General features: G+C 47.0%; 1 protein-coding gene across 1 annotated transcript in view; it reads right to left on the reverse strand.

Moving 5' to 3' along the window:
- The window catches only part of LOC126518729 (uncharacterized), a 65,262-nt gene that overhangs the window by 9,791 nt on the left and 27,813 nt on the right, over positions 1–27,658 (reverse strand). The gene's annotated exons all lie outside the window — the stretch shown is intronic.

Raw genomic sequence — 27,658 nt, forward strand, 5'->3', positions numbered from 1 at the left:
AAGTTCACTGTTTCTGTGCCCGCTTTGCGCGCTCTGAATTCGGTTTCATCATTGAGGAAGGTAACTTCTTGTCTGTTCAACTTCCCGCAAAACAGTTGTGTAGATAAGTTTATGCGGATCAAAAGGCGTTTCTTTTTCGTCATCGCCGCCACAAGTGTGGGCGCACGCACTGACGCGCCTCCTTGAGTTCCGGCCAGCTGGTTGTAAACTTCCCTTCACGAAAATTCTTGATGAACGACAATAGTCATCATCGCAAAATAATACAATGGTTCGGCGACGTGAAAAGCAAATCGAAGGCCGCCCAACACTTCGTACATAAACGACATTGTAATTCAGCATTGGTACACTGCTAGAACGCTAAAAACACGTTCAGTTAGCATTAGACAATGCGGCGTGAATATTCCAGCAAAACATAATTGCGCTATGATGCATCTATATATGCATAGAGCCTGCCATCTCGCATAAAATTCCGCCTATAGTATACTCTTTACTGCAGCTTTTAGGGTCTGATATTACATCCCGCCTATGACATCATAGGCTAACCCGACCACCCATAGGCGTTCGCCATTGGTCAATTGTTCTTGATGATGCGTTAATTCCGGAGAGAAAGTGCGCACACGTGTGAGCACCCTTCCTATAGCGAAACAGGGACGCGGCGGTCGGCAACGCGTCCTGTCACTGCTCCTTGCTCATTCGTTGGCACCTTCGTCCGACGCCAACGTTGAGCTTCAGTGCACCGCCGAACGAGGAAAAAAAAGGAAAGGAGCAATAAGCAGGGCACCGCTATCAGCACCGTCCTACATGAGAGGAAACGTCGTGCTGAGTAGGAATGTGCATAGTAAACATTGAGCTCTTTTATCTCCGTTATTAATAGGTGTTGCTGAGAAATAATATGGCAATGTATTTGTTGGATGGTATCGAACTTGCTCCAGGTTGTTAGTTTAAAAAAAAAACTGTTTCAAGGCCGCTTTAAGAACTGCTCGTATAACTTTCGTGTCAGACTGAGGCGAAACATTTTAGTACACCCAATCCACGAACTGGTTGCACCGCTTTTGAGATCGATTCCAGAACAGATTTTGCGAACAAATGTAAACTTCACGCCCCTCTTCAGGCAATGCTGTCGTGGTTACACAAATTCGGCAATGTTAACTTTGATACAGTCAGCGACATATTTTTTTATATTTTCGCTTTTTAAACAATGAAGAAGTGACCAGTTTTCTTTCACAAGGACCTTGCGCGCTCAAACATTGCTTAAATATAAAGGCCCCATAATTGTCCCGTAGTATGAATGTGCAGCTCGTACATCTAACCGTTCTCTTTAGAAATTATCGCGTCTAATTTGCTGTGACAACCTTTTTCTGAGAATAAACTTGTTAAAAAGAATCATGTTACTTCGGGGGCTTTAAATGCGGCGGCCTCACAGCAATGCCGTAGCAGTGTAGTTTCTCTGCGAAACCCTCCCGCGCTTTCCTGATCTGGCTGCTCCTGCTGTCTTGCCGAGTAGGTTGCACATAAAAAGCAATTTACATCCCCGACTGCGGGATCGATCCTTGTTCCCCCCATCAGAGCAGACCGGTGCTTTTAATTATTCAATCACAGTAGCAGGCATGTTTCCATAGTGCCAATGCCAACTATCTCTCCAAAGTGATCGCCGCGTCTGCCACATTGCGCAGGAGGCGTAAGCGAGAGCGCATGCGCAAGTTTCTTTCGCCGCAAAGACGCTGGAATGGGCAGATTTAGAGCATCTGATTGACCGATTGACAAAAATTCCTCATAGATTCCAAAATGTGCGTTGGATCTGCTTAAATTCTGTACTGCAGACGTGCGTTTACCAATCGACAGCATAAATTTAGTGAAATCTTCGTAAATAAATAACTGGAATTTCCATCCAGGATAAATTTATTGCGCATGTTATCAGACAGACGTCAGTGTTATCAAGTTGCACCCTGCTTCATTCGATAGGCATGTCGCGTCGGCCGAAATACAGCATTCCTCGTTAACAAAAACGCTCATTGTCTGCAGTTCTCCTGCTGCGTGCTGCGTCTGAAGATATCGTGAAACGCGAACGCTCCTTTAATGCCGCGTTGCCTTTCCTCTACAGGAGGGCATTCCACTGTGGCTGCTCGCCATAGTCTCGCATATTCCTGGTCTCAATAGTGCCGTGTGCACGACGCCGCACTGCAACTTTCATATTTCGGTAAGCCAACTAGAAGTGACAACTTTTACGCTTCAAAGGCAAGGAGCCGACAGCTACGACGCACTTTAGGAATTCGTCAAACGCGCCCACGCTGGTATACTGTTTCACCACTGCGTGTAACCGGTGGTAACAAATGCTTCAACACGTGTCAGATACAAACGGCGCCAAAACGTACTAACAGTAGCCAAAGAAGCGGATACGCTATTAAAACGTCGTACAACTCCATGACTCTTATAAATCATGCACCTATAGTTAAAAAATAAGCGATGTTTACAGTGCCGATGAAAGCAATTGTACGAGGTCGAATTCAAAAGTCTTTGGCCCTCTCTTTTTTACCCCTATTACGGCTGTAAATGGCAAGTCAACATATACATTTGCAGCGGCTGACCTTTTCTGGACCAACCCGGCTTTATCTGCCGGATGCTCCACGGAACGGCGCTGCTGTCAGTTGTTGAAGATGGCGGTTTTGCTTTACACGTTCACGGCGTACGAGCGACGAAGTGCGATTCGTTTTCTATGGAGTAAGGGACGAACGCCTATCGAAATTCACAGGGAAATGCAGCCCACATATGGGTAAAGGTATCTCGCTTAAGCAACTGTGACGTGGTGGTGTTGTGAGTTCACAAAACGCCGTGAAGACTTGGATGACAATGAGCGTTCGGGGAGGCCGCGTGAGTCGCTGACTGACGACAGGGGCATCGCACATTGAATGCTGCGATGGGAGGGACATATGTTGAACCGGCGTGGGGGCTATGTAGAAAAATAGTGTAAGGTACGTAGAATACTCGTATATTTGTAATTAGCTGTCTGCACGTTATTTTGGCTAATAAAGATAGGGGCAAGGACTTTCTGATTCGCCCGCGTACGTTGATAGCATCCTCCTAGAGAAGTACCCCGTGGTTTTTTATTGTATCGCAATTTCTTCAGCTTCTAACGAAAAATTAACCTGCTTTTAAGCTGCTATATTTACGGTCGATATGTCTACCCCAGATACTAGAACACATTCTAAATATCAATATTTAATATGTGCGGTCGTTATCTTGCGTGGTTCTTTCCTCTGCGTGCCGAAAATGTCCGCGAAATATCAAGAAAAAAGTAAACCTGCTTTTCATCAGCGCGTCTCAGCAGTGCCACACATTGTCCTAACACGTGCTGCACAGGAACTGAAGGCGCTCCACATCTAATCCGCAGGTGACACCGTTTTGATACGAGGCTTAGCTCGGTATTGCTGCGTAATTTCCTGCTAGCGACGAGACTCGGGTCTGCGCGCATTACTGTGTTTGCCAGCGTTAGCGATTGGGCTTGTTCGGTGTTGGTTATTGCAGGGGAACAGCGTAGAAATCTGACGAAGACGAGCAGAGACGCAAAGAATACACAAAGCTGTACATTGAGCAGCTCTTCGTCGTCCTCATTTTTCTGCTTTGTTCCCCTGCAACGATGTTTTCTACAGTAATAAGCAAACTCCCAAAGCCGAATTATCAAAAGTTGCCGTGAATGCTATCGAGCTGCCGCCTTAAGCCAAACTGAGTGCGCATAGTTCTGAGCGAGGGAAACGCAATAGTCGGAGCGCGTGGCTGTGGCGTTTTCTCCGCCACCGGTGGGTGCTGCAGGGGGGCACCGAGCTGATGCATAGGGTGACAACGTGAACCGTTGTGACGCATTGTCAATGCGGTCTGCGGTGGCACAAATACCACTGGACGCCATGGGCTCCGACTCAGGCCTTTCCATCGCTCAGCGCGGTGCGGGCGCGGGAAATGGTTTTCAAAACACTGATATATAAAACAAAATGTTTTTATTTGCAGCTTGTGGGTGCCGGCCAACAACCCGCCGCAACAGCTTGCGTGTGCGTGTTTAACTTATTGTAGTATTTTCAAGCAATTCCAGGTTGCGGAGCGCTCCTAGAAGAAATTTAACATGTTTGCTAATGTCGCGTCTGCTAAATTGCTAATGGCTACCCCAGCCATTCCAAAGGAAGTATATATGCAAATGTATCTAAAAAAAATGTCCATAACCCGAGCGGAATTATCTGGTTCGCTGCGCGTGTTTGACGGCAGCACTGCTGCGGCATGCAAGCGCGTGTAGCTGGGTCGTTATTTTTTTTATATTTCCAAGGGTGGCACGTTGTTTCTCTCAGAAGTGGTAAAAAGAGCCATGCAGGGGGGTGGGGGGCTACTACGCGACACGAGTTGCCGATAACGAAGTTGTCGAATGTGCTCTGTTTTTCCTTCCTTTTTCGTAATCTCGAAAGCTTGTCCTTAGGCACAATACCCAAAGGCATACCAAAAATACACGAAGAAATTCGATTCATGAAAAAAAATATGGCAGGGAGCAATAAAATGGCCCACGAATAATTCAACGTTCAAAGTCGGCTGGGCGGCCAGGCCGAAGGCCTCTGCCTGCTGAGGGCGAAGACGACTTTAGTGAAGTCCTGGGCATGTCCACGGTAAGTGTGTCACTGTCACATTCTAGATTGTGGGATCCCAAAACGGGCATGATGTAGCACAAGGACTGCATTACTGTTGTGGCCAGAGAGCGTTCACAGACGGGGTGAGCGCAACTCCGGCACGCAGCCTCCGTAGCGTAACCTCCTCTCGGGGGGTAAACCACCAGGGAAGTCTGGCTCATACGTGGGTATAAGGACTCGTGTGGTACGCCGGAGGCTTTCTTTTTCCCAGAGCTGGTGTCTGTAGGCATCTTCCGTGAAATGTGGAATTGGATGCGCTGGTAACGGTGGATAAGGTGCCAAATATGCCTCGAGGAGGCCCGGCAGGGCCGCTTGAGGCACCCGCTGGAAGCGTATCTCGATAATCGTAGTGGCAGCAAGGCGCTGAATGATATGTGAGAGTAAAGTGGAACGACTTACTCCACTTATATTGGGGAGCGCTAGCGCCTAGTCTGTGCGAGTTACCAGCCTTGAATACAGAGCAGCTAGAACAATAGGGATCAACGCAGCATGCCGTCACGTATGACGGCAAGCTCAGCAAGAGATGCAGGCGGAACCGGATCGGTTGCATACGAGCACGTGCCGCCTGCTTCGGGTATCGATGGGCACACGGGAACTGTGCGAGTGATGGTGCCGTTAACACTAGCACCACTGTGCGCTAAGACCGTAGCATCGTCTTGATGGTGATTGGCGAGGCGAAGGCGCGAAATTGAGCATTCGCCTTGCTAGGAACATGGTCATAGAGACGACGAGGAGGATTTTGCCACGTAGTTGCACCCTATTCTACGGAGCCACATTGGGTGTCGTTGAAGCTAGTTTTTGTATCTTACGTCCCATGTACCGGGCAAATCAAGCGGCCTAGCAAAACGTTAATAGCTTAAGAGCGCACGCGCATCAACGTCGATGTGCCAACTAGTCGGTAGTGTTGAGTTGGGACTCGGCCTGTAGGGCAGGCACCGGAGTGGCACGTGGCAACCCTCTTGTGGTACGCATGACTTTGTTATTAAGCGCCTCAAGGCGAGCCACCCATGGTCTGCATGGGATGATGAAGCTGGACCCGGTAGATGAGTCGTGGTTGCAGTAACGCTTGAACCAGAAGATGGGTCAAGTCCGCGCTCGCGCCGCCAGATTTTTTCGCAATCCGATGTATCAAACGCATCGTTTTTACGGCCGGTTGCTTTGCGCAGTTGACCCGTGGTGCCGCAGACCGGGAGACAGCAATTTCAAGGCTAAGCACACGGATGGTTGCAGCCTCATGTAGTGGCTGCTGGTCCAAAATTAACTGAAGAGGCTGGAGTGCAAGTAGACGGTGTCCATACTTGTTCGCTACCAACGCTGCTACAAATTCCACCATATTGAAGGCAGCTTGTACACCCTCTATGACGGCGAGCGCAGGCATCATTCCTGTGTTCCCTGGCAACCCGCCGTGGTTGCTCAGTGGCTATGGTGTTAGGCTGCTGAGCACGAGGTCGCGGGATCGAATCCCGGCCACGGCGGCCGCATTTCGATGGGGGCGAAATGCGAAAACACCCGTGTGCTTAGATTTAGGTGCACGTTAAAGAACCCCAGGTGGTCGAAATTTCCGGAGTCCGAACTACGGCGTGCCTCATAATCAGAAAGTGGTTTTGGCACGTAAAACCCCATAATTTAATTTTCTTTTTGTTCCCTCACAGGCAGTTTTGAACAACGAAAGGAGGCGGGGCCCTGTCTAAAGCAGGAAAGAAAGTGAGAGTGACAGTCTCGGCCAATACTGCTGGTATCTAACCAGATGCTAAGAGGGCGCAGGCTGCAGAGCCTGGACGCCACTGACCGCGTTCCATTGCTTGAAGAGTGCGCCAAATACACGCATTAAACGATAATGGGCCGACCGAAGAGCACCAGTCATTTGAGTGGCCAGGTTGCAAGCGTTGTTTATGGTGCCGAGCTTCTGCAGTAAAGCATTGAGCCTCCAACCGAATGGCAATTGACCTAGGGTCACGTTCTGGTGCAAGTTCTGCTTTGCAGCGCGGCGCCCATAGATGCAGTAGCTGCAAATCTGGAGCGGGTTGCGATTCACCTACGACGTACATGCTTCACCCATGACGTATCCACGATGTACGTATCCATGACGTACATATCCACCACGTACGTGCCCACGACGTACCTATTCATCGCGCACTTGCTGCAACTAGTGCCGCACTAAAACAGATCCGGCTGGGAGTTTGCAAAAGTGCTTTCTCATAGCACCCTGTATCGATTTCTATCCGCCATTCGGCACAGCCGCCGGAGGCGACCATGACGGAGGCGACCACATCCAACCATGACGGCGCTGGTTCACTATACGGCGTTCCTTGAGACGCTGGATTTCCTTTTCAAGGTTGCTCAATGAAAGTGGCGCGATTTCTATGAATTGTGATGCCCGTTATGGGCGCGAATTGGATGATCTAACCACTGAGCTATATGTAGGTGTGGCAGAATCGCTTCTCGTTGTAGTTGTTGTAGTCACCTGTATTGTTCCTCCCCTAGCGAGCCCAAAACAGCGTAACGGTTGTACACAGGGCCTTGTTTGTACACGCGAGTCTGTACGAAGAGTTGTGCACTGGAGTACTCGCTGGTCGCCGAAAACGGCGCTGATGTAATTTCTTAGTGGCTTCTAGCTTGGTAGGACACAACGTGGCAGTGTTGTCACGATCGTTTCTTCGGCATAGGCTGCATTGAAAATGACGCTGATGCTTCAGGCTCCATGGTGTAGTCCTTGAGTTGGTAGGGGCATAATGATTTCACGTGTCCCTGTTTGAAGCAAAAGTAACAGTACACTGCGGCAGGCTTGTAGGCCACGTTCAGGTGGGGAATGAGGATCTTGAAGACTGATTAGGCGCGCACGACCGCTGCCCACTTAGCAGGCGGCCATGGCCTTGTGCGTGGGGCATGATCGTTCCTGCAGAAGTTTCTCACGTTTTTCGTCTCGGTCTACGTCCAAAATAACATATTGCTTTGCCTGCTTCATGCCTAGGGCGTGGAACCGGCAGCATGGCGGAAGCGCATACCAGTTTCCTACTGCTTACGCAGGTTGTCTGGGTGGATAGTTTCTGGGCAGCCATGCTTGCAGCAACCCTTCGCGGGGACGGTGTGCAACCGATGACCCCGGGGGATATTTCTTCAGCGGTGCCTCTAGCACCCATTCTCGACGACGCGTTCCTGGTGCGCCCTTCGAGCTGATCACTGCTTAACTTTTGTCCGGAAACACTTCATGTACGCATCCCCACGACGGAATTCGACGTTTTCTATCGCTCAAGTAGGCAACAATGTGCACCCCGTGACACTGACTGCCACCTTTTGCTGCAAATAGTCAGCAACGGCATTTAGGCGATGGGGCGTGGAACCGGCAACATGGCGGAATCGCTTACCACTTTCCTACTGCTTACGCAGGTTGGTGCTTCAAAACCTTTTGTAATAAACCGTGTTCTGTCATGCCGGCTCCGTCCCAAATGCTGTTTTCTATGTTTGCTTCTCGGTCGCTTTCGAAAAGAAGGCAGCCGAAACGGCAGTTTGTTGTTTTTCATAGTTCAGCGCTTTATTTGTTGTTTTTATTTCTGTGTGGTGGGGATATTCAAGTTAACTCAGAAGCAACTGAAGCACAATTTTCAAAGCTCCTAGACGGTCAAAGTAAAATGATGTCGAAGTTAAATTCTATTGAAGAAAAACCAAACCAACTGACCCTATATGTCACAGACTTAAGTCTCGTATATTTTCCCTAGAAGTTAAGATTGGCAAAGTCGATAACGTACGCAATACTGTCGCAACAATGGCAAACCAACAACAGGGTGATCGTGCGACACTGACGGCTCTCACCCAAAAGATTGACGATATCGAGAACAGGCAAAAAAGGAACAATCTGGTCTTCGGTGGGTTGGATGATTCATCCCCGAAAGAGACAGCAGCCGAATCTGAAGAACTATTGCAGAATTTCGCAGAAGCAGGCTTGGTGCCACAGGCCTGAGAATTGAACGTGCGCATCGTATGGGGACATATACGGCATGGAATCCACGTCCAGTCATAGCAAAATTTTGTTCCTATAAATCCCGTCAATCGGTGCTGTTGAATGCTTAGAAACTCAAAGGCTCCAGTTATAACATATCTGAAGATTTTTGATAATCTGTCCGGGACAAAAGAAATAAACTATGGGACTATGGGAAGTTCAACAAGCGGGAAGAGGACAAGGCTGTTTTGAAGTATGATACGCTTCATCTGCGGGGAAAGCGCTTTCGGCTCGATAGTGCAACGGGAGAGGTAGTTGAGCAGTGACCTTCGCATAAGCGTACAACAGGATTGCATCTCAGGGTTCTAATGATAAATTGCAGAAGCATAAAGAATAAAATTGATAAAATTTCAATGCCTGCTATGTACCCTTCAGCCCACGGTGGTGTTGGGCACCGAATCATGTTTAGGTTCTTTTGTTTTTGGTTCTGAAATTTACCCGGCAAGCTACCACTGTTTTCCGCGCGATGGAAATTCTCACGGTGGAGGTGTCTTTATTCTTGTAAATAATAGTATACCTTGCGTTCACGTGGTAAGCCCACTACTCGATATCGAGGCAGTTTTTTGTAGGACTCGGCTGGCAAACCGAAAAAGCATGGTGTTTGGCTGCTACTATCGTCCACCAAGCGCGTCGTATGAGCAGTTCATCAAGCTTTCTGACTTTCTGGAGTGTTTGAAAAATGACCGTGTCTTGATTGGAGGTGACTTTAACCTGCCAGAAATTGACTGGTCATGTGCACTTCCCAGGAATTCTGTTAGTGGTTGTCTGTACTCCTCGTTTTTTGATATAATGGACACTCATGCATTTGAACAATATGTCCTCAGTGCGTCGCGTGACGATGGTACTGGCCATGTCTTGGATTTGCTGCTGTGTAGTGGGCCTGGTAATGTATCAGACGTTCATGCCCTACCTGGATTAAGCGACCATAACATTTTATTGCTGACGTTAGTGTTACCAATCTACCCATGGTGAAGAAACCGCCCAGAAAAGTGTTCTTGTATTGTAAGGCTGATTACTGTTCCATAAATCAGTCGTTAGATTCGTACTTCTCAACGTTTGACACATTAGCGGATGAATTGAGCGTTGAAAATTTGTGGGAAATCCTTAAAGGAAAGCTCTTCTATCTTCGAGATAAATTCGTTCCGACGCGGATGCTTTCATCTAAGCGTGATAAAGATAAATCGTGGTTTCATCAGGAACAGCGCCTCTTGCTGCGCAGGGTGCGGAGGCTATACTTAAAATATAAGAACACAGGTCACTGGTAAACATATACAAACTAAAGCGGCTGAAGTTTGATTTTGAGAATTCAACCAAATCGGCTAAAAAATCTTGTTTTGCTCGTCTTCGGGAGCGGTTGGTAGAAGATCCCAAAGAATTTTGGAAGTATATTCGACTGAATGTTCTGTCCTCCTCTTGAATATATTATATAGTATATTTGTATTATTAGTATATTTGTATTATTAATATATTCGGCGTAAGTTTTAGTCCCTCCTCTTGAATACTTAGGCACGGTACTCAATGATGACAAGCGCAAAGTTGAAGTATTTAGTAGTTATTTTTCTTCCGTATTTAGTAATCGCCAATTTTGGATTGCAAGTGTGGATTTTTCGCTATGCAATGAACAAATGCCCGAAGTTGAGTTTGCTTTGGAACGTGTACGTAAGCTATTAACGAATGTTTCTCCCCGAACGGCAAACAGGCCAGACGGTACAGCAGCAATGCTTAGTAGTTGTTGTGAATCGTTATGCCTGCATTTATGCTGTCTTTTGCAAAAGTGTTTAGACATGGGTGCCGTACCTACCGACTGGGAATTGGCGAATTCTGTGCCTGTATACAAATGTGGGCGTTGAGAAATACAGGCCAGTGTCTTTGACTAGTATTGCATGTAAAATAATGCAACATGTTACATATAGTTGTAGTATGTCACATCTAGTTAAACACAATCTGTTAAAAGCAAACCAACACGGATTTCGGCAGGATTTTTCTTGTACTACGCAGCTTGTAGAATTCACTCACGATTGGGCCCTAGCTAAAGACAAAAGGCAGATAATTGATTGCATGTTTCTAGAATTTTGTAAAGCGTTTGACGTTGTGGCTCATTACCTACTTATTATCAAATTACACGTCTCAAAGTTGCACAAAGACTAATTGTATGGATATTTGAATATCTTCCACATAGAGAACAGTCTGTGCTTCTCAATGGCATCTCCTCTGATCATGCTGCAGTGATCTCTGGAGTACCCCAAGGCTGTTTTACGGCCTCTCTTACAGTTATTATATATAAATGATATCACTAGAGGTATTACGTCATCTTTCAGGATGTTTGCAGACGACTGTGTGGTGTATAGGGTTATTGATAGTGATTGTAATTTTTATGCACTTCAGAGTGATTTAGATATTGGTGTGCGAAATGGGAAATGTCGCTTAACGTTTCAAAATGTTTAAACATCACCTCTACAAGGAATCATTCATACAAAGCATATGAGTACAAATTAAATAACGTTACTCTACGCACGGTTACGGAATGCAAATACTTAGGAGTTTTGTTTACCTCCGATATAAGGTGGAACAGGGCACGTACAGGAGGTAAGAAGGAAGGCGGCACGAAAATTGGGCTTCCTAAGTCGAAATTTTGGCCAATTACCTAGTAAATTGAAAGAACGGCTGCATTTCACTCACGTACGTTCGGTACTTGAGTACGCGTGTATCTGCTGGTATCCGTATACGTGTCAGTTAGTCGATTTACTTGAAAAAAATCACTATAGTATGGTTCGATTTGTTCTGGGGAGTTACGACGAAAACCTCAGTGTCACCGAAAGCAAGCACAGACTTTATTGGGAGGATCTAAAGGACATAAGAAAGGGCCCCAGGCTCAAAATTTTTCAGTGTTTACCATTCTAAAATAGGTATACACAGGAACAAATATATTACATTACCATTGTATATCTCGCGTAGAAGGGGCCATGCCTTGAAACTTCATGAATTTTCTTTTAAGGGTTACACCTTGCGTTATGAATTTTATTATAGGACCAGGAGGAAGTGGAATGCTCTGCCGTCTAATATTGAAGGTATACAATGTAATGAAAACTTTTACCGCGCTTTGTGTGTTGATATGAGTGACAATTTATATTGACACGCGAACTCGTTTATCTTTTACGGTTGAGCGCTTTTACCGTCCAGGAAATGTTATCGCTCAGCGCAGGACTTGTCTACATGTATCGATTGTTGCTTCTATCGAATGATGCTTCTATCCGCTGTCTGTCGTCGCCAAACCTTGTGTAATCTTATTGCATGCATGCGCGATGCGAATGGCGTAGAACTTTGTGGAAGACACGCGGGTCTCAGCGATTAGTCTGGAACAATCGACGACTGCTGTATGAAAGCCGACGCTCTTGACCCGCTGATCAGATTTTCTACGATCGCCGATTGTGTTCGCCGCTCTCGTTGTGGTTTAAGTGTAGCCTGTTTTGTGGGCGCAAGTTCGCCCAATAAAAGCTAGTTCTGTCCTTCACAGTATTGCTACTCTGTTGTTTAGCGTCACAACCACGTGACGATATAGATATGTATGTACCCCCCCCCCCCCCCCTGCTGTAATGCCTTCCAAGGCGATGCAGGTACTCAAGAAATGAAAATAAATAAATAAAATATATCAGTACCAGTGGTGAGGTACGCTTGCACCGGAACGACACATTCTTCTGAAACATGTATCTTTTGCAGTTTTTCAGCTTAGCAACTTGTGCCATAGCAATCACCCTTACTGAGGTGGTATTGATAGGTTTGTGTAGAGGGAAACCCTGGAAGTCTACAAGCTTCGAGGCAGGCGTCCAGGGCAAGCTTGGATGACACGGTTGGGTAGGATGGACAGGTCGTAGCTAGAACGAAGCTTGATAATGGCATTGACCCACGTTGTCGTTGGTGACTGAGTACACCTTAGTGTCGACTACGTGGGCAGCCCCTGTGATGGGTGAGGTTTTTTTCTTTTGTGCCGCTGGAGCTGTATTTGAATCTGATGGTAGGGCACCTAACTTCCGTCATTCTCTTGGCCGGGGTGGGCGTCTGCAGGGCTGCTGTGCTCCATGATGGTGGTACCCATCCTCACGGTCCCGTCTTGGCCCATTGCACTCATCCCCGAGAAGTACAGGCTCTCGGCAGGGATAACGGTTGCATCAGCGAGGATCCGCGCACTCGAAACAGCGGTCAACAACTTGGATGCGCCACGCCGTTGCAGTGAGTGCCGCGGTGGCATTCGCGAAGACGCACAAGAAAACGAGCTGGACGATGCAGGACACACAGCTACACCTGTTTGCTTGAGGCGTTGTTGTGCGTCATTGTTCATAACCTCCTAGAAGTTAGCATTGTCGTTGCCTCACACGGCACATCGCATCATGGCACAAGAAGTATGCTTTAGTTGACTTATGGAGTTGCACGTGCCCAAACTGATATCGCATTCTGAGGCACACCATAGTGGTGGACAACGAATTAACTTTGACCCCCGAGGGTTCGCTAACGAGCTTCTAAATCTAAGTAGGCGAGCGTTTTTGCATTTCGCCCCCGTCGGAATGCGGCTGCCGTGGGCGCGATCGAACCCGCGCCCTCGGGTAATGTTATAACCGCAGCGCTACCCCGTCGGGTGCAGAAGTGTTGATTTGACGGTCGATCGCTTCCATAGTACCGCCTAGACGCTACGATGTTTCAACTCGGCTTTTCGTTTGTACGCCAGGCGTCAGTCGTCCGCTGGACAAATTTGCATGGTCGATTTTTCAGAAATTGTAGAAAAGTACTGTATCGTACTTTGAACTTAAATTTCCCCAGTTTTTCCGCAACCACTGTCCTGTCTCATCATGATCATCAGCAGCAGCGACCTATTTTAGGTCCACTGCAGGATGAGGGCCTCTCCCTGAAATCTCCAATTACCCCTGTCCTGCGCCAACCGATTCCAGCTAGCGCCAGCGAATCTCCTAATTGTATCGCTCCATCTAGTCTTCTGCCGTCCTCGAATGCGCTTTTCTTCTCTTGGCACCCATTCAGTAGCCCTAATGGTCCGCCGGTTATCTCACCTGCGCATTACGTGACCTGCCGAGCTCCAATTGTTTCTGTTATTGTCAATTAGAATATCGGCTATACCCATTTGCTCTCTGATCCAAACCGCTCTCTTTCTGTCTCTTAACGTTATGACGAGCATTCTTCGTTCCCTTGCTCTTTGCGCGGGCCTTAACTTGTTCTCAAGCTTCTTTTTCAGTCTCCAAGTCTCTGCCCCCTATGTCAGCACCGGTAAAATGCACTGGTTGTACACCTTCCCTTTCAATGATAATGGTAAGCTTCCAGTCAGGAGCTGACATTGTCTGCCGTATGCGCTCCAACCCATTTTTATTCTTCTGTGTGTTCCCTTCTCATGATCAGTATTCCCTGTGATTTCTTGACCTAGGTAAACGTACTCCTTCACAGACTCTAGAGGCTAACTGGCGATCCTGAACTCTTGTTCGCTTGCCCGGCTATCGGTCATTATCTTTGTTTTCTGCATATTAATCTTCAACCCCACTCTTACATTCTATCAAGGTCCTCTGTTGTAACTCGTCTCCAGTGTTGCTGAACAGGACAATGTCATCTGAAAACCGAAGGTTCCCGAGATATTCGTCGTTTATCCTCACTCCTAAGTCTTCCCAGTTGAATAGCTTGAATACTTCCAAGCACACTGTGAATAGCATTGGAGAGATTGTGTCGCCTTGTCCGATGCCTTTTTTATGGGTATCTTCGTACTTTTCTTGCGGAGAATTAAGGTAACTGTGGAATCTCTGTAGATATTTTCTAATATATTTACGTAAGCAACCTGTACTCCTTGATTACGTAATGCCTCTATGACTGCTCGTATCTCTAAAGAATCAAATGCCTTTTCGTAATATGTGAAAGCCATACAGAGAGGTTGATTGTGCTATGCGGATTTCTCGATTACCTGATTGATGAAATGGATGGGATACATTGTGGAGTATCCCTTCCTGAAGCCAGGTTGTTCCCTTGGTTGACGAAAGTCCAGTATTGCCCTTATTGAAAATTAGCTTGGTGAATATTTTATGTAATACTGGGAGTAAGCTAATGGGTCTATAATTTTTAAATTCTTTAACGTCTCCCTTTTTGTGGATTAGTATATTGTTTGCATTCTTCCAGTTCTGTGGGACCCTTGCAGTCGATAGACACTTCGCATAGAGAGCCGCCAGTTTTCCAAGCGTTATGTGTCCTCCATATTTGATTAAATCGACTGGTGTTCCGTCTTCTCCTGCCTTTTTTTCCCCATTTCATGTCTTGCAAGGCCCTTTTAACCTCATCGCTAGTTATAGACGGAGTCTCCGCAACCTGTTCTTTACTGCTTCTAATGGAGGTGCCGTGGCTCCTCTGGGTTCTGTACAGGTAAGCATAGAAATCTTCCGCTGCTTTTACTATACATTGCATACTGCTGATGATATTACCCTGCTTATGTTTTAGTGCATCCATCTTGGTTTAGCCCGTGCCAAATTTCCCCCTTACTGATATCATGCTGCGTCCATTTTTTGATGACTTCGTTAGTCTTTCGATCTGACATTATTATTTCGAATATCCCTTATTTTCTCCTTGTTGCTCAGTTTTGACAGTTCCGCGAAATCTATGTGATCTCTTGAATTGCCCACTTTCATTCTCTTTCGTTGTTTTATTAGGTCTTTTGTTACTTGGGAGAGCTTGCCTACTGGTTGCCTTGGTGCCTTACCTCTCACTTCAATTGTTGCCTCTGAAGCCAGCCTAGTTACGGTTTCATTCATTACCCCAATGTCATCTTCATCTGTCTGATGTAAAGTTGCATATTTGTTTGCAAGTAGCAGCCTAAATTGGTCTGCTTCTACCCTTACTGCGTCTAGGTTGGCCTGTTTCTTCCTGACCAATTTTACTCTTTCTTTCTTCAAATTAAGGTGAATCCTACACCTCACCAACCTATGGTCACTGCACTTTATCTTACCTATCACTTCTACATCCTTCACTCTGCTGGGGTAGGAAGAAAGGATGAAATCTATTTCATTTCTCGTTTCACTATTAGGGCTTTTCCAAGTCCACTTTTTGTTGCTACGCTTCCTGAAGAAGGTGCTCATTATTCAGAGCTTATTCCTCTCCCTGGATGCTGCCAGCATCTCTCCTCTATTGTTCCTAGAATCGACGCTGTAGCTGCCAATTGCTTGTTCACCAGCCGGCCTTTTCCCCAATTTTGCATTGAAATCACCAATTACTACAGTATACTGAGTTGGCACTTTTCTCATCGCTCATTCAATATATTCGTAAAACTGATCTACTTCATCATCATCGTGACTCCATGTTGAAGCGTAGGCTTGTACTACCTTTAGTCTATACCTCTTATTAAGTTTGATTACAACTACTGCTACCCTCTTATTATTCCTGTAGAATTCGTCAATATTGCCCGTTATGTCTTTATGGATTAGCAACCCTACCCCCTATTATTTCTTATCTGGGAGATCTCTATAGCAGAGCACATGGCCGTTAGTCAGCACTATATAAGCCTCACCAGTTCTAATCTCACTAAAGCCAATGATATCCCAAACAATGCATGATAGTTCCTCAAAGAGTCCTGCTAAGATAGCGTCACTCGATAGAGTTTGGGTGTTAAAGGTTGCCAGGGTCAGATTCCATTGGCGGCCTGTCCAGGTCCAGAGATTCTTAGCACCCTCTGCTGCGTTACAGGTGTGACCGCCGCCTTGGTCAGGTGCTCCGTAGCTGCTGGGGACTGATGGCCATTGCCTGATCGAATGACTCATTTGGGAGGGATTGGCCGAATACTACACCAGGGAGGCCAATTCCTGTTCTGGTGAGGGGGGGGGGTGTCTTTTGTTGATGCTTAGGGGGTCTTTACAATTTGGTGTTTGCAGTATTAGTATAGCCCCACTCGCTCTCGGCATCTTTTGCTGATGTCAGGCGTTACTCCACGGCTGGAGATGTAGTTTACTGGATGAGGTGGAATTCGAGTTTACCACCCTCGATTTAAAAAAGAAAAAAACTTTTTTCGTACGAGGATTCGAACCTCTGACTATGGCAACCGAGCAGCCGACAAAGTTCAGTCAGATAATTTTGTGGGCGGCGAGGCTACCTTGGCGCAGAGAAGTCCAACCCAGAGGGCGTTACATGCCTAAAATATCTCAATTTATCTGCCATTGGCGGGTTTAGCTATAGGTGGCACAATGTAGTGTCATTTCTGAATCGTCCTAACATCGTGGCTCCGGTATCTCACGTAGGCTTGCGGCCATGAACACGGCTAGGTACACGGTATGTGTGTAGTAGTGGCGTTTCCTCGCCTTCTCACGTCACCTTTTACCTGTGCTGCACTCCCCATGGGAACTACGAGGGAAAATTGGAAGGCTGTCATTCACTCTTTTTGTGGCTGCCGTCACTTCAACCCATTCTCTTCGTCATCTCCCTATGTCTTACCATTCGATCTATCTCCCCTCTGGACTGTTGCACGTTAGTAGAATGTAGTTGGTCGCTTTTGTAGGGGGGGGGGGGGGGGGCACAGAAAATTAGCTTTCATGAGAGTGCTGTGCCAATGCGCAGAGAGATCTATGGGGATTGCGGCGGCGGGATGTAAATGTACAAAGTAGTTTGTCGCATCGCCTCTCCTCTCTGCAACGCTCCTGCCATGTATATGCACGCTCTGAACTACCTTCCGAAGCGACGTGCAAGACAGCGACAGTATCAGCAACAGCAGCATTGGAAAAGTCGAAGGAACAGGGGAAAAAGGCGGTTTAAAAAACTGAGCGACGATCTGTAGAGACGCAAAAACATGTCCGAACGGAACGAGCACTTCCAGCGCCACCCCCCCCCCCCCCCCCCTCCATGCGCCCGTTCCAAATGTGTTCTAAAACCTGCACTGTTGAATGCCTGCCGTAAGTATAGTATTTGAAACGTTATTAAATTACTTACTACAAACTAATAATTGTTGAACAACACAAGTAATACTGGGCGCTTTTTCGGGTCTCTTCTAATATCAGACAGCTGGTGTAATTCGCATGGAAGGTTTAACTTTCTTTTTCAAATGGTGCATGATACCAGGACACCAAGTGTAGATAAATTTGTTCAGTTTTAATTTTTGCGACAATGATAATTTGTGGAATTGGCTTTTGAGCCAAGTTTGGCACAGTTATGTGTCTTGGCTTTCGCTACATAGCTGGTGGTGGCCTCGCGCAGGCCTCCCAATTGGGCATTGCTCTGGCTCGCTCACACTATGACATTCGGCGTCAAGAGTGGTGCACAATCTCTTGCCACCGAAGAGCAAAGTCGTTCATATTCCTCGCCGTATGCACCGGCAGAGCTACTGCCAGCTCTCGGAGCACTGCAAAAACTTGGAGCGTGTGGTGCATGTTAGTACTAGCCTGATCGGCCGGGTAGCTTAGGCGCTCGCGCGGGGTGTTCCCTCCCCCACTATTGATGAGGTTTTCTCTGCTCGCGCCGAGTGTGCGTGTTTTATTTTGCGGGTCAGTTCTCACATGAGGACTTTATACTTGTACTTGCTGTGCCACTTGTCGTAGAGGACAGTCATTTCTCATAGTATGTGTAACATCTCCGCACTCGAGAAATAAGCATTGGACACAGCCTTTTGAGGCGAACAGGGTCAGTGCCATTTGCCATGAGGGATGACCCAGTCCTCGTTATGGAATTCTAGCGGTTGCGCCAGCAGGAATCTGTGTGTAACTGATCGGCGTGGAGACAGCCTTTTAGGTGGAATTCGCCGCCACCGAATTTGTTTTCGTGCTGGTCTAGACGCGGAGTGTCTCAGTGCAAACGAGCCTTTAGGGTGCAAATGGACATTTCTGCGGCCGGTGAGTGTGTTAATCGGCTGCGTTATCGCATGTAGAATTCAAAAATTTTATTTCCGTATGGCTAAGGGGCATCATGTGAGCGCTCTCAGAGCTGAAATGCCATATTCTTGACCGTTGTGCGCGACCACAACTTTACATAGGTGCTTATGTGGCTATCAACAACACAACCGCAAACACATGAGCATCAGCATGCTTTGATGTGTAGGTGAATGAAGGCCACGATTTCGCCAGTTAGATTCCCGGTCTTGACGGCTACGTTTCGATAGAAACGGAACACAAAAGTGCTCGTGCACTCAGATTTAGGCGCACATTAAGGAACCTCAGCGGATCAAAATTAATTTCGAGTTCTCCACTACAGCGTCTCTCGTCTGCCAGTGTTGCTTTGGGGCGTTACACGTCATAAATAATGCATCAATCAATAAATCAGGTCATCAATGAATTAATCCATGAGGGCAGAAACGGTTGTTGCAATTATCACAATGAGGTTAGTGTCGAAGTGGCTCTGGCGGGTGCTCTAACGTCGATCACTGCACTCGCGATGAAATGGCGAAACACCAACCCAAACCTTGACCACGAAAAATAAAGTCAGAATGCGCTCTTGTAATACCTTCGTGAAGCCATGATTCTTCAATAAAATCTCCGGTGGCTAAACGAAACGTCTTAGACACTTTATTTATGATCCAGCATTATATCGCTAATATTACGGAAACACCGCGAAAATGGAACGAGTCGACAGGAAAAGTCCCTGTTCTATCTTGTCCTTTCTTTGCGCAGTTCTTCCGTCATAACGTCATACCAAGTTAAGATGGTTATCCAGCTGCAGGTTTAACCTTTTGGCACGGTTTGGAACAATGAACACATTGACTATGTAAATTTCCATGTAAGAAAATGTAGACGTAGTTCGCTTTTGTTTGATTGCTTCGAATCACTTGGGGTATTCGTGCGGAAAGGCTAAGAGTGCGCTTAATTAAAACAGACAAGTTACTCAAGATGATCAGCTGGTGTAGATGTCGCCAATATTTCTAGAACAATTAGCCGCCGAATGTGTCGGTAAATACTATTGATTACAGATTTACACCAGCAATGCATAGCTGATTGTCATCACTGGCGTTTCGTGCAAGCTATAAAGTCGGCGCTACTCGCGCCAACTGCCCTACCGGAACCGTGAGTGCCTTCCTTTCGTGAAGACGTCTCGTACCGAGTGGTTGCTGCCACGACTTGCGTCCAAACGTGAATCAGGACCGAGTGTCGTTGCCGAGTCGCCTGCAACCCGGAGATCTTCTTGCTCTTCTTCGTCGTTTCGTCTACAGCATGCGGAGCTGGGAACTTGGGTGGCCGAAAGTGCTCTCAATGCACTGCGAGTTTTTTTTTTTTTTTTCCGCTAGTATATAAAAAATGTAACGGACTACTCAACTGCTCATATGCGATATTCCTGAGATAATGAACAACACACATGAACTAGCTGGCTATTCTTTATTTGATGGAATTGCAAGATACACGCACCAGCAAAGACGAATCCTGGTACTGAAGTAGGTCTCCCAGGTTTGCGCGCGTTTCGGTTTGGCGCGTGCTTTGTTATCAGTGTGAATGTGTTACGTTATGACGATTAGTTTCTCAAATTTTGGTCCGCAACGTGAAGCGATGTGAGCGATCTGTAGATAATATTTTGGGTTAGCTAAAGTGAGAGCGGGATGTACACGTCTGCCCCAGCTTTACCATTGGAGAGGCAATAGACCCGAGACGATTTAAAGCGCAACTCTTAGGCGCCTGCTCCTACGTTCAGCGTCGGCGTGCCTCGGAGTCCTACCTTATAACCGAGCGATCGAGCAATGTGAGAGATGAAAGGGAACGCGGAGCGTAGCGGGAGATGAAAGATGAGAGCGTGAGGAGGAAAGTGGAGGGGGAGCCTAAATTAAAGCATTAGGTGGAAAGTGGAGGCGGAAAACGGCCTGCGCATTGGCTGAGTTGCTGGCAGCCACGGCTACCGCAGCCGCGTGGGCAATCTCATCTACGCTTCCAAGGGAGAAGGGGGGGAGGGCGACATGGTGGCGTGAGGTGGGGCGGGCTACGCTCGTCCGCGGCGTCAGCTTCCGAGGTCAGCCTGTGGTGCCAGCGTGTCTGGCGGGAATAACTCTTCCTGGGCCTCTGCGATTTTCAAAGTTCTGGCAGCCAGACGGCAGTTAGCTAGTTCAGGTCCTCATAGGAATTAACGTGGCTGTGGTTCCAAGACAACCGAAGCTGCCCGAAGTTTGCAAAATCGAACGCCGAGACAGCTCGCCAAATGTAAACCTGCTACCAGCATGGCAGCGCCCGGCGAGACCGGCGCGCACTAGGCGTAGTCGGCCCATTTAGGCGTTGCCAGCTTGAAAAGATATATAGTTTCATACAGGGATACGATCACTTTCGCGAGATTTCGCGCGACTCGGCACAGGAAGCGCACTGGGTCAACCTCAGCTTGCGCAGCGTAACAGACGGCATCCGACGCGTCCAATGCCAAGGCGCGAAATCGCGCGTGAGTGTATTCCCGAAAGCGATCGCTCAAGGATCTCACCTCGCAGCGATCATGTCGCCCACCGGTGACATTGATGAGTTGGCTTGGTGTCATCATTTGACAAGACATGAAAAAGCAGGATATCGGGCACGTCTTATACGCATAAAATTTCGCGCCGACCTCCTTAGGCTTTCATTTCAGAAAGTTTTTTTCGGCTGATGGTGCTTCTCATTTTGATCCTAAGGAGCTGGAGATACGGCTGCTGCATGAAAATGCCATCCGCCTGTGACTAGCGAAAACTTTCACACGAAAAACAATATTGATCGCCATCATGGGAGCAATCAGCTAATGTACGTGTGCCTATAACTCAACCAGTGCACTCTTAGCGTCAACAGCCTGCAGTTAGAATACATATCGGTTTCGAGCTGCCCCCCAAATATACGACAGAGCGACGGAGCGAACGTGGGCTAGCTGCAACGCATTCGCTAACTGCAAGAAAAGGAGATATCGCCGCATAGATACGCCAGATATGGGAAAAGGAACACCACCAGAGAAAGACGAACTGATAATGTACCGCAATGTGTGTGAATGAGCCTCTACAACTTGCGCGGAACACGATGCAGATAACATGCACGCATGAGAGCGCAGCGCGCTGATCACCGCCGGGATGAAGCCTTCATGGGATAGGCACACATGCACACACAAGAGCTTAAAACTGTTCAGGACGGTCCTGTCGCACCGCCTGGAAATGCGGAACAGTGCGTTAGCACCTAAGAAGATGACGGTAGAAGTAAGGAAATCCGAAGATGGCCGTAGACAGTTGGCTCAGCGATGTAAATTTAAGTCCTCAAGCGCCCGCGTTGCAATCCGTCTAGGCCCCACAATGATGGAGGCTAGCGCCTCTTTTGATCGTCTGCTAGCCAGAGAACTTCCAGAGAGCAGCCAGGCCAAAATCGTCCTGGCTGGTTCTGGCAGCGCGCGGGTAGCCAGAACCGTCCAGCTCGAATAAAACGAACGCTCGGAGGAAGTACGTGGCGCTGCGGGCAGAGCAACCCGAGAAAAACGAAGACGTTCTGGCTGGCTCGGGCAGCCCTCGGGTAGCCAGAAGTGCAAAATCAAAGAGGCCCCCTGAAAGGGGCGAGGTGAGCGGCTACGAGTAAAGCTCGATGTGACGCTCTCTTGGGTCATGTCGCCGCTGACACTGGTGGCACGCTTTCCTCGTGACGAAGGGCCCGCTGTCGTCGCTGGTGGAACGAAAGAGTCTGAAGAAAAGCTGAGTTTCGCGCAAGATGCATGGTGCGGCGACGATGGCTACAATATAGTGCCAGAGTAGTGCGCGTCGTCTGCACGGAAACAAAGCTCTGCATGAGCGGAGGTCTCTCTGCGGCGGCTGCTGTGAATCGCGCTCACGCTTCACCCACGCGTTGCCCACGAGCTGCCTCTTGCGATCTCCCGATTAGCACCGATTAGCGAGGCAGTCGCACCACACTTCGCTGCGTTCGCAATGTGTCGAATGAGACAGATTGGTCCCGCCATGGTTGCGTAGTGGGTATGGTCTTGGGAAGCTGAGCACGAGGTCGCGGGATCGAATCCCGGCCACGGCGGCCGCATTCCGGAGGGGTCGAAATGCGAATACATCCCTGTACTTAGATTTAGGTGCACGTTAAAGAACGCCAGGTGGTCCAAATTTACGGAGTCCGCCACTATGGCTTGCCTCATAATCAGAAAATGGCTTTGGCATGTAAAATCTCAAAATAAAAAAAAAAGGAGACAGATTGTCCATGCCAGCTACGCTACTCACCGCGTTCTCTTCCTAATATAAACAGTGTAGCTATATAAGCAGAAAACAAAATAGTGTAAGCAGAGATGAAAAGACGTATAGAGCTGCGCTCAAATTTGGCATTAAGGAGTATCGTACTCGTCGGTGATTTTTTGTTTTAAATCTTGATTCAAAGAAGGTGGTGGTCAGTGATCTCTACAGAAGTAGGGGGTGCTGTTTCATTATGCGAAATAAAAATCAGTGAACATAGCCCGTCCAACTCTGGCTAGGTTAGACGATGGCGACAATGATGATGTGCAAATCCTTTATTCAACATAAACAGGCACGACTTCTCGATATGGTGGTTGCGATTTCAGGGCGAAAGGAAGAGGAGTGTTGAAAGCACCTGGTTGCGGTAGCAATAGCCACTCCGAGCGATGACGTCTGTACACACTCTCCCTACAACTTAGTGCCTCATGCGGAATTATCATTTCGGCCTGCACTGAGCAGGTTTTGGTTGGTACCGCCTATGTGAAGGGTCTGTTTCGTTTGTTGTTTTTCTCTCGCACCGCTTAAAGAAAATTAGAGATGTTTCTGCGGTAGAAGGGAAAACGGTTGAATCGAATGTTTGAGTGATGGTATCACACTCGTATCATGTGAAGGCGGCTATGACGTTTTGCCAGCTTGCCACACTGGGCCGATGAAGGTGAGTAAGACAGCAAACGGTCACCGCTGCGGGAAATGTCGCGAAGCTGAAGGCGCCCGCAATGAGATCTTGTCAAGCAGAGCACTGTGAACAGATGTAGCGTTTTTTCTTCTTTCACTGCACGGTAAGGATGGGCTAAGGCACATTGCTTCCTTAGATATTATTTTCATGGCAAGCAATGAGGCAGACAAGCAATTTGTTCATTTTGTTATTACATGTGAATTAGAACTCAGCGTATGTTTTGCCTGCTAGTACGTTACGTTTTCATTTTCAACGGTAGCTGTAAGTGGCTGTGTCAAATCTCAAAGTCTCTTAGTTTAAGCCATCCCCAAAGCGCGCCAAGTTTTTCGCCCTGGTATCCCAGCGGCTGAGACCTTGTGCTTCTGAGCTCGAGGTCACTGGTTCGACCCCGGCCGTCGGGGCTCATAGGGGCGAAATACAAAAACATTCGTGTGCGTTTATTTAGTTGCGCGTTCGAGGATCGGCGATGGTCAGAATCATTCCCAAATCCCCCGCTATACATAAGGCCTTATCATTGATATCGTGCTTCTGTCGCAAAAACCTTCACAATTGGATTTTTTTTTAATAAGCGATTTATATACGGCCTGTGTAACTGCTTCGGCTGAACGTATGGAGGTTGTTCAATGGTTTCGTAACACCGGTACATACTCTACCGTCCTAATATCAGCCATGAATAACTGCGAGGCTATTTTTTGCTCTTGACGCTCTGGGTTTTGGTTTCGCGCGATAGATGAGGTGGTACTGCGAATGCCGCGTTATTTGAATGAGGGCTTTTGATCTGTTTTGAAAGCCTATTTCTTATGAACTCGCCCTTAACTGCAAACATCCTATTGGCCTTGCCTACCCAATAAAAAGGAAACGTTACTTCGGGAAAATTACTTATTAAGGCTGATAAATCACATAACAAGAAAGTTTCCATTGTCTACCCCAGTTCTGAAATTTGACCTGCAAAAACTACCACTTTGTCCAGAATATCATATTTTCATCAATTTAGTTCAAGAACACATGTCCTTCAGATTAAGATTAACGCGTGCATTCAGACGGAACTCCAATATTAACAACGTAAGATCCACTGCGATGAAGTGGCTTCTCTTTTTTCGGGGACACCTCCGACTAGCACCACTCGATACAAAAGGTTCTAGCTAACAACACTTTTGCCGAGTCAGTCCTTCAGTACGTGAATGTTGCTTGGTTTCCGTACACTTGTCGATTAAGGAAAATAGTAGACGGTGTACAAAAGAAAGCGATCAGGTATATATACAATCAGCAGATCAAACCGACTAACCCACCGAACTACCTAACAAAACCGGAATTCCAACAGAAAGAAAGCCAGCAGTATACTAGCCTGTTCTAAGCTTTTGACCAATGTCTACACAACCAGATTAACATTACTCTCTCCAGATACAGCTTCACAACTGAAACTAGGCTAACGCGCCATAAACACAACCAAGCGCTCAAAGAATATCGCTTTCGTACCGACTGCTTTAAATGTTCATTCGTTGCTTTAACAGGAAAGTGGAACAACGTGAGCGAGTTCATTAGAAGCAGCTGCTCATTACTGCTGGTTGTACAGAAATAAATCTACTTGCCTTGCAGCTTTGATTTGCTTTATCTGCTTTGTTAGTCAGCTCCTTTTTTTTCTTTTTAGCTTTGCCCTGCGCAATCAACGGTTTTAGTATCACCGCTCCTAAACACCGTACAATCATTCTGTATAATATTGTATGCATTATTGGCTGCCTAATCATTTTTCTCACGATGGTCTAATATTTAAATAGTATACTCATTCTTTGTATAGGTGCTTTTCTACTGACGCTGAAGTTTTGTATAAAACATCACATGCATGATTGCATCCTGTTTATCATATTTGTTATGTATTTTGTTTATCACATATGCTGATCATGTTTATCTTGATTTGGCTTGTTCTATATTTTGCAGCATCAAATTCTAACTAGCTAAGGGTAAGTCGTCCCCACATCTTCAATTTGTGATTGTTTATCTAATTGTGCTGTTTCAACCTAACAAGAACTTTTTCAATAACACTCTCGTAATTACATATCGTGTTTATATTCACTTTATTTTTGGAAACTAATGCCGTTGTACGTGCCTATCGTGTTATAATTTCCTGAAAAATTGACCGCAAGCACTGATTTGTCGTTAATGCCCAACTGAACGCTGCTGAGTGGTCTTTCGAGTAATGAACTGTTCGCGGGTAAGCCAGCGCGTTGAGACGCTTGGCCAACGTCTCCTACATAGCTCAAACCCGGTGCACTTGGATCCGTGACGTCATGCTGCCTTGCCCGACTACCATTTAATCTAATGGGGATGCTCCCGAGTAAGCCGCGCTGATTTTAATGTCACCGCTTTCGTCACGCCTGGCTCCGCAATTGAAATTTTGGTCCATGTAGCATGATGTCATCAAGACGATTGCACAGGCATGCTCTCTAGATGCCGTGGTTTAGCTCAGTGCATACGACACTTGGCTTCTGAGCGCGGGGTCGTAGACTCGAAACTCGCTAGCGCCAACGTTTCTGCTTCCGAATTTATTCTGTTCTTTTTAAACATTTTTCTTATAGCGATTACCGAGGCGAAATTAGAGCGCAGGAGGGAGCTTTCGCCGCCCAGGAACGCGCGGGCAACACAGGCTTTCGAGGGTGACGTGGCGTCGCGGCGACGCCCCCTACCCTCACGCAACCCGGGGCGCACAAGCCCCTCATATTGTGTCCCGTATCATCCGCTCAGCTGGTCTAGGCGCACACGTCACGTGGCGTTGCCGCCAAAGGGAAATTAGGTGGCGTTTCTGTGCTACAGACACCGGCCTCTCGCTCAATGGGCCAGTTGATGCTTTCGAATCAATGAAAGCATAACATGAAAACTGCAGGTAAGGCGCTGTCGTTCTCATGTTGTGTGCTTTCGAATTTACCAAGCGCGAAATAAGCCCAATTTTCGGAATTAAACGCAAACTGCAACAAAATTTTTAACCACGTAAAAAGCCTAGTTGGAGATAGCGTAGGCATCGAGAAGCGAACCTTCAGTGCAAAATTTGACATTTTAATTACGAGCGGAAGTGTCACAAAAAGGTTGCAGAAAGAGCCATTTTTCATGCCGCAAGTGAAAAAGAAAACGCTGCTATTGCCGCTTGCCGGAATTGACGCATCACCTAGAATGCGCGGCGCCTTCGCATAATGTTCGAGATAAAACGGCTGCCCGCGGCGCGTTGAGAAATCCGTTAGGCGGCGTGCTGTATGAAACCGCACAACCTTCACCAGGTACCGCTACTGCGCCTGTTAAAAATGGTGTTTCGAGCCATAAAATTAGAGCTGTCGACCTGAGGGAGAAAATTGATGTACTGGAGGAACTGCGGAGTCGGTTCAGAGCTGGCAGACGTTCAGAGAATAGTATCTTCACAACGGATAAAGATTTAAAGAGCTCAGAATATGCCTTTATAGACCTCTGTTTCTAAATATTCAGGGTGCGTATGACTACTTAGCGAATTACTATGTGATATTCTCAAGCACGAGGGCACTGACGATGACTTCGTGGAGCTACTGAGGCAGATGTAGAGGGACGACGCAGTGCGAATTGTATGAGAAATCTGGAAATGCAAAAGAATTCTAAAATTCACCGAGTACTGAAGCAAGGATTCTGTCTCCACTGTTGCTCACGCTTTAGGTTAAGGGCAAGGAAAGACAACTTTGAATTAGTGAATTAGGTTTTAAGCTATCTTACTTCCGTAATGGGCGAAACGTTCAACAGAATGTCACTAGCCTTATGTATTAAAACACCATGGTGCTACTAGCAGACAAGGCAAGCGATTTATAGATAATTGCGAATAGAAGTGGCAATGAAGCGACAAATCTAGGCCTTAAGTTTGGCACAGAGAAATCTAGAATTAAAATCTGTAAAAGAGAGGAGTACTGATGTGGCACCAATGGAAGAGGAAGTCATACCCATTGTGAAGCAATATAAACACCAGTGCGTGCACATAAAGAAAGACCAGACCCACTCATGCGTCCACCATGATAAGCTAAAAGTGAAATGGAAGCCTAATGCAGCAATCACGAAACAGGGGCACTTTGGGGCTACGATAAGTACGAGGTTGTGCGATGAATTGGGAAAAGTGTAACAATGCCAGCATTTATGTTCGTAATTGCAGTCCTGCGCTTTAAATCGGAAATTTT

This window comes from Dermacentor andersoni, chromosome 1 (assembly GCF_023375885.2).
Source record: "Dermacentor andersoni chromosome 1, qqDerAnde1_hic_scaffold, whole genome shotgun sequence".
Lineage (NCBI taxonomy): Eukaryota > Metazoa > Arthropoda > Arachnida > Ixodida > Ixodidae > Dermacentor > Dermacentor andersoni.